The sequence below is a fragment of the Haemorhous mexicanus genome, chromosome 1 (assembly GCF_027477595.1).
Source record: "Haemorhous mexicanus isolate bHaeMex1 chromosome 1, bHaeMex1.pri, whole genome shotgun sequence".
Taxonomy (NCBI): Eukaryota; Metazoa; Chordata; class Aves; order Passeriformes; family Fringillidae; genus Haemorhous; species Haemorhous mexicanus.
Genome location: NC_082341.1, coordinates 9,935,210 through 9,941,413, shown reverse-complemented (window position 1 = coordinate 9,941,413; position 6,204 = coordinate 9,935,210).

Below are 6,204 nucleotides of genomic sequence, written 5' to 3'. Positions count from 1 at the left end.
GCACTGGAACAGCCTGCCCAGAGAAGCTCTGGAGGCTCCTCACTGGAGATATTCCAGAACCATCTGAACACAATCCTGTGCCATGTGCTCTGGGGTGACCCTGACTGAGCAGGGAGGTTGGACCAGATGACCCACTGGTCATATTCTAATTTCAATTACTTTAGGACATCTGATTGATGTACTCTTTGCTGAAAAGAGGTGAGTTAATGACTTGTGATGGAAAGAGCAGGTGACCCACTGTGCTCCCTTTCAGGCTGACCCATTCTGTGATTCTGAGCTGGTGCCCAGCTGGGTTTCTGCAGGTGAGGGCTCAGACCCTGTGAGCTATTCTAGGTGGAGTATGTCATGAAACCATTCCTCATCGTGGCTGACTCAATAAAGTTGTGCACAATTACTGCAGGGCAAAAAAACTGTAAAAGGGAGTTATGCTTAATCTGCCACTTATCCAGATGCTGGGAAGAAGTAGTTATGAAGAACAGTTGTATAAATAAACTAAAATGCTAATAATATACCCCCAGTGACAAGTACTAGAGCTGATTTCTGCAACAAAGCACAAGTGGCAGCTCCCCAAACACACCTGGAATGAGCTCTATGGTAGCCTGCAGGAAAGGTGTGTGCCATTTCACAGCAAATATTTACAACCCATTAACATGTTCAATTTAAAAGACCAAGTGAAAATTTCTCTGGGTTGTTTTAACTTTGTTGCCTCTTTTCAGAGTGTAAAAAAAAAAAAAGTTAATGTGTAGCTGCTACTGCTAATATTGATGAGTGTAGGAAATTGACTACTGGGGGTGGGAAGCGGGGCAAGCAAAGGAAGAGGCATTTTTGTATTTGAGAAACATTCTTGCCATAGTTCAATGGGAGTTTGTGGCTGAATTCAGAGATAAAATTTAACCGCTTATACTTGACTTAAATAGTCAGTTGACAAGTAGGTACAAACCAGTGATACCTTGCCTCATATTCATATCTCCAGAATAAATTTAAAATTTTGTAAAAGTTTCCACTTGTCCAAACTGTGAAATATTTTCCTCTATTATGTAGCAGAAAAGTAAATCAAGTATGCAGTTATGAGCAAAAAAAAAAATCCCATCTTGATTTTTTTTTTGGAAAAAACAAAACAAAAACACTCAAAACCAACTAACAAACACAAAAGCCCAAATACACCATTAAATGTAAGTATGACTTTTAAGGGCTAAATTATATCCACTAAATATAAACATCTATGGATACTAAAATATTTGTAAGGTTTCTAATGGATTATTTATCTGGTTTTGTTAGAACAACAATAATCTATAAGCACCTGGTTTGGGGAAAGCCCCAGATTCAATCCAGGTTATGGGATGGGCAGACTGGGAGCAGCCCTGCCCAGTAGGATTTGGGGGTGCTGGTGGGTGAGAGGCTGGGCATGACCCAGCCATGGCACTCACAGCCCAGAAACACAGATCTGTCCGGGGCTGCATCCAAAGCCCCGTGGGCAGCAGGGCAGGGAGAGATTCTGTCCCTCTACTCTGCTCTGGTGAGACCCCAACTGGAATATTGCATCCAGCTCTGGGGTGTCCAGAAAAAAGGCATGGACCTCTTGTAGCAAGTCCAAAGGAGGCCACCAAGATGATCAGAGGGATAGAGCACCTTTCCTACAAGGGAGAGGGTGAGAGAATTGGAATTGTTCATCCTGGAGAAGAGAAGGCTTTGGGGTGTCCTTACTGGACACCTTCCAGTACCTGAGGGGAGCCTGTAAGGAAGCTGGAGAGGGACTTTTTACAAGATCATGTGGGGACAGGACAAGGGGGAGTCCATGCAAACTAAAAGTAAGTTTAGATTAGATATTGGGAAAAAATTCTTTACAATGAGGGTGGTGAGGCACTGGCACAGGTTGCCCAGAGAAGCTGTGGATGGCTCATCCATGGCAGTGTTCAAGGCCAGGTTGGATGGAGCTCTGAGCCACCTGGACTAGGGGAAGATGTTCCTGCCCATGGCAAGAGACTTGGAACTAGATGATCTTAAAGGTCCCTTCCAACTCAAACTTTCCTATAATTCTATGATTTTATATTTTCTCCCCAGAACAAATAAAAATGGGCATAAAAGCTATCTTGAATTAACTCAAAGCCATAGTGTATAAACACATGGAACTAGGCATCTGCTTATAAAGGGATCTCTGCAGAAGGGCTGTCCTATGTATAGAGACTGAAGGACAAAACAACCTTTTAACTGGTTTTTATTTTTAACAATATAGCAAATACATATAACTAAATAAGCAAATGTGACAGCAATGCCAAAAACTGAAAAGAATAAGCAGCTTTTTTCCAAGTCCTGTTTCTCTTGGTTACTCTTTAGAACATGCATATGTATTTACTGAAAAAAAAAAAAACAAACCAGTTTTGGCAGCTAATAGCATTTCTTCTTAGCCCTATGATAGAATACTAGTCAGGCATCTCTAAGATGAGAAAAAATACAGATGTGGGAAAGTGCCACTAGAGGGTTTGGAAAGAACTTTTCAAACCTTAAATCTAGGGATCAAACTGAAGTTTAACTGCTGCATGAGAATACAAGGTAGAATAGCACCTTTGGAATAACAATACTAAAATTTGTGCATACTTAAATGTATCCACCCTGTGTTAAAATAAACTACAGTGTGTCACCAATGTAGTGGAGAAAATGAATACACCAGTGGTTTGACTGCTTTTATAAAATGTGTGTTAGACTCAAGTGAGTACAGGCAATAAAATGTTGTGAAAAGCCATCATAAAAGGATGCCCTAGATTTTCCTTCCAAGAAAAGTGTTGTAAAAAAGGGGGTTGGTAGCCCTGAGAATTTTATTACAATTTTAGCATCTACAGGTTTTTCTCTTGTCTGGCTTGGTACATATATCTCCTTCTCCACATGCATTGATATCTGAAAAACAAGAAGATAAAATAGCACAGCTTTTTATATTCTGTAGTAATAAACTTTTTTTGTTTGTTTGTTTGTATCTGCTGATGTTCCTCTAAGTCAGTGAAGCATTATTGCATTTTTCTTCACCTCTGTGGAGGTGAAGAAAAATACAATACATCACAGTATTATATCAAAAAGTTACTGGAAATACTACCCCTCAGAGGGACAGATGGATAAATGGCAACTTTCCACCAGGCATAAAAATCAAGACTCTTCTATTATTAGGAAAAACACCACCTTTTAAAAATTTTTTTAAAATTATTTTTATGAAGGAATTGTTAGGATCTAGGCTTTGTAGGGTTCAACACCCCCATCCTTTTTTAGCCACTTTTTGCTGAAGCCTTTTGAAGATTAGAAGAAAATTTAAATATTTCTATCAGCAGACATGCATAAATGATCTGCAAAGTATCAAAATGCTTTTGTTTCAGGTTCATAAATAGAAACAGCAAAAATGTGGATTACTGCAGTAAAGTTTGTGTCCTTGGTTTTGAACTTGCAAGAATCCAATGAGGGGGAAAAAAAGGAGGCTATAATTATTGTGAAAACTTGTTAAGAAACACATCTTAATGGAAAGTATTTCTGTCTTCAGAAACAATAAATATTTGAGGATCTTGTCATGAGAGTACAATTTATGCATTCAGTGAAACTGAAGCCAGCCTGGGTGATAGCAGGGATCAGACATATACAGTTTTTCTCCAACCAGAAGCTCAGGTATGTTAGAGTCTTTTTGCTCTTCTTTGTTCTATATATTAGATAAATTAAAGCAGGCAAAAAATATTTGTGGTCTACGCTAGATAACCTGGAGCGGGTTGTGACAGCTGCATAAAATCAAACACAGAAGTAGAGAGAATTCCATCATGAGAATCTACTAGGATAAAATTTCATGTAAATTATATTTTCATTAATAATTCAAATTTTTTAAGGATAATGTTCCTCAGCAAAAATTCTCAGATTTCTATTCAATAAAGATTTCTCTTCAATAGCAAAAAAGTCTAGAGAGAACCATTAGACTGAAATAATGCTGTTGGGTAAAATTAGGTGTAATACCACATATTGTCCTTCAGGGAAATAAACTGTTACTGAAAATGGTCGTGAAGTAACAATTAAAATTGCTTCCAAAACATGTTTTCTTGTGTGAACTCTAAAGAAGTTGGGAAAATTAGGTTTTCTTTTTTACCACAGAAAATGAATTTTCCCAATTTTTCTCCTGGTCAAAAATTATGTACAAACAAGATCTTTCAGGAAGTTATTTGGGTGAGTAGTGATGGTATTTACTGGAAAGCAAATCATCATGGCAATCTGATGGTGATGCAATGTAGAGGTAAACATAGGATGACCCTACTATGCAATGAAAGCTGTAGCATTTGAAAGAGCAAAAAGGAGAAGCAAACACATATGGCTAAGAATGAGTATAAAGGGATGTTGCTAACAAAAAGTATTAATAAAAAGTCTAATAATGCAACAGGCCTAAAAAAGGCAGGATGTGGAAAGAATAAGTATCATTTAAATGAAATAAATAAAATCAGCTGGGCAGCTGATACAATTGGTTAGGGGATATTTAGGAAGTAGCCAAAGCAATCTCTGGGCCATAAATTATTATCTTCAGGAGTTCATGATGCACAAAAGACTATCTTTTTAAACTACATATTTTTAAATTTTACACTTTTTTTTAATAATAAAGTATAGGAGCAGGAAATATGTGAATTAGCATTTCCAAGATTCTTGAGGAAATTATTAAACTCTTCATCTGCACCAAAAGATTTGAATAAACAAATAACTAGTGTTTATCTACAACATTTTATTATACATTTTATAATGAAGTACCTAACCCTAATTTATCACCTAGCAGCAGACTTTATATGTTGATTTTAACAAAACTCTTTTGTCTCTATACAACAATGTCTATGCTAATTTCATGCCACCCAGTTTCTTCATCAAAATATTGTGTGGGCCCAAGTCAGTTATCTACAAAGGTTCTTAGAAGTCAGTGGCAAACTCTTTATCAGAACTTCCTCTTGATGTTACAGATAAATGTTATCAAATTCATGCTATAAGACCTTACTTCTGTTTTCCTCTTTGATTGGAACATAATCACCCACTTTTAGTTCTGATTAATCAAACTTCCACAACAATTAATGAATTACTCTGTGCAGGATCAGTGCTAGGCTGCCTGGTCTACAATTATATTATGTTTGTCATCCTAAATGCTACTGCAAGATTAATTTTTATTTCCTGTTGTGTTTCTCCATTGTATTAAATTTGACTATATGGGGAACTTCTCTAAATTCTATATCCAGCTCATTTTCAATATACATGCTGGACATATATGAGAGTAGAATAATATGTAGCTTGTGGTAAAGTGTTACTTGCCAAATATCAAATTAATTCAATCACCTTTTTTCCCTCTCATTTTGAATTTTCATTTTAATTTGCAGTACAGTTGTTTTCTGACTCAAACACTGTGAGGCCGGATAGGGAAATAAAATGGACAATGGACTCCAAGGCTGAGAACAAAAGAGACTTGAAAAAACAAGAGAGTATTAATAGTGTTGGTTATAATGGAGGGAGCCAACATACAATGTGGCCATTTGTACTAGGTGTTACTGAAACTCAGGAGTGAGTGACATTAAAGTCACATTATAAGCAGAGTAAGTAATTAGAAGAGGAATTCAATAAATGCAAAAAATCTCTCAGATTTACTTTTGTTAATTTCATTGGTGTCTAAAGGGTTCACAGCATCATACTTGATACCCTCAGTTTAAGGTCACAAGCTTTCCTAGAGTCTTATGGTGCTCTTCATTCAGTTCCTTCACAGTTACAGCCTGCAGGTGTTTTGAGTTCTCTAGAACACCCAAAGCAAATTATAATTTCAAAGTATGGATTACCACCTAGTTGTAAATCACTGATTTTGTTACATCTTTTTGTATCATTTGGTTGTTCTGAATATTCATTCTGAGTAATCTAAATACACAACAGATGGGGAACATACAGTGTCAGTGGTAAAGACAAAGTTAAGAACAGCAGGAGTCTATGGCCAGAAATTGTTTTAGCTTTGAGTGGTCCATTGAGTCTGGTGGCAGGCATGGTGGAATTTTGGAAAGAGGAGAAAACAGAACACCACATTCACTTGTCAAAACATGGATTCTTTTTCCAATTCTGCTGCGCCACACTAAGCAAAGAACTTTTCCTTTGATGCCATTGCCTTTTTGTTGACTTTTCCTCTCTCTAGATAATTTAGATGAGGTTACTTTCACTTCCTAAGAAAATGAAGCT